Source organism: Aulostomus chinensis, chromosome 1 (assembly GCF_037954235.1).
Source record: "Aulostomus chinensis isolate RoL2024-O1b breed Wild chromosome 1, RoL_Achi_v1.0, whole genome shotgun sequence".
Lineage (NCBI taxonomy): Eukaryota > Metazoa > Chordata > Actinopteri > Syngnathiformes > Aulostomidae > Aulostomus > Aulostomus chinensis.
Genome location: NC_141320.1, coordinates 30335896 through 30338264, shown reverse-complemented (window position 1 = coordinate 30338264; position 2369 = coordinate 30335896).

Genomic DNA, 2369 nt, shown 5'->3' with positions numbered 1-2369 from the left:
TCATTTGGAGGATAGTAGCAACTCTCACTACATCACTGTAGCATCATTTGGAGGATAGTAGCAACTCTCACTAAATGACTGTCAGCATCATTTTAAGGTTTCAAGCAACTCTTACTGCATCACTGGAGCATGATTTTGAGGTTAGTAGCAACTCTCACTACATCACTGTAGCATCATTTTGAGGTTTTTAGCAACTCTCACTACATTACTGTAGCATCATTTTGAGGTTTTTCGCAACTCTCACCACATCACTGTAGCATCATTTTGAGGTTCGTAGCAACTCTCACGACATTACTGTTAGCATCATTTTGAGGTTTTTCGCAACTCTCACCACATCACTGTAGCATCATTTTGAGGTTCGTAGCAACTCTCACTACATTACTGACAGCATCATTTTGAGGTTTTTAGCAATTCTCACTACATCACTGTAGCATCATTTTGAGGTTTTTAGCAACTCTCACCATATCACTGAAGAATCATTTTGAGATTTTTAGCAACTCTTACTACATCACTGTAGCATCATTTTGAGGAAAGTAGCAACTCTCACTTCATGACTGTCAGCATCATTTTAAGGTTTGAAGCAACTCTCACTACATCACTGGAGCATCATTTTGAGGTTTTTAGCAACTCTCACAACATCACTGAAGCATCATTTTGAGATTTTTAGCAACTCTCACTACATCACTGTAGCATCATTTTGAGGTTTTAAGCAACTCTCACTAAATCACTGTTGCATCATTTCTTAGGTTTGTAGCAATTCTTTTTACATCACTGGAGCATCATTTCTTAGATTAGTAGCAACTCTCACTACATTACTGGAGCATCATATTGAGGTTCGTAGTGTCACGTCCCCATGGTCACGGGCATGGGGGCGTTGCATTATTTTTGACATCCTTCCCTTCTCAGGTTCGAGCTTCATGGGGCGGAGCTGCTGACTAATTGGGAGCACCTGGGCCCGGCGTCTCCCAGCTATAAAGCAGGCGATCAACCTGGCCGGTTGTCTCTCGCTCACTCCTCCTGGCCCACGTCGGAGCGATGGTTGTGTTTCTTGAGTTATGTCTTGTTTAGTTCTCTGCATCCATCACACCGCACACATACACCCCCTGTACACTCATGCACACACCCGCACTCACCACTGACACTACTGATAACCACACTCCACTGTACGTTATGGTTTGCCTTGTGTTGATTTTGCGTTACTAATAATAAATTATTAGTTGTGTTTCACGTTTAGTCTGCGTCTCCCTCCTTCGATGTCACGATTTCTGAGCCGGGTCGTGACAGAAGCAACTCTCACCACATCACTGTTGCATTATTTTGAGATTTTAAGCAACTCTCAGTACATCACTGGAGCATCATTTTGAGGTTCATCGAAACTCTCACTACATCACTGTAGCATCATTTGGAGGATAGTAGCAACTCTCACTACATGACTGTCAGCATCATTTTAAGTTTTCAAGCAACTCTCAGTACATCACTGGAGCATCATTTTGAGGTTCATCGAAACTCTCACTACATCACTGTAGCATCATTTTGAGGATAGTAGCAACTCTCACCACATCACTTTCGCATCATTTATTAGGTTAGAAGCAACTCTCATGACATCACTTTCGCATCTTTTTGAAATTAGTAGATACTCTCATTACATTACTGTCAGCATCATTTTGAGTTCATTATTATCATTGAGGTTATTCGAATCTTTCACTGCATTACTGTTAGCATTATTTTGATTTCATTAGCAATTCTTACTACATCTCTGTCGCATTATTTTGAGGTTATTAGCAACTCTTCCTACATCCCTGTAGCATTGTTTTTGAGGTCGTTAGCAACTCTTCCTACATCACTGTAGCATTTTTTTGAGGTTATTCGCAAATCTTACGACATCACTCTCAGCATCATTTTGAGATCATTAGTAACTTTAATTACATCACTGTAGCATCGTTTTGAGGTTCGTAGCAAATATTACTAAAAGACTGTCAGCATCACTTTGAGGTTATTCGAAACTTTCACTACATTACTGTCAGCATCACTTTCAGTTTGTTAGCAATCCTTAGAACATCACGGTAGCATCATTTTGAGGTTCGTCGCAACTATTACTACAATAATGTCAGTATTATTTTGAGTTTATTAGCAATTCTTACGACATCACTTTCGCATTATTTTGAGTTTTTTAGCAACTCTTACTAGATTACCGTCAGCATCATTTTGAGTTCATTTGCAATTCTTCTGACATCACTGTCGCATCATTTTGAGTTCATTAGCAATTCTTACAACATCACTGTCGCATCATTTTGAGTTCATTAGCAATTCTTACGACATCACTGTCGCATTATTTTGAGGTTATTAGCAACTATTACTACATTACTGTC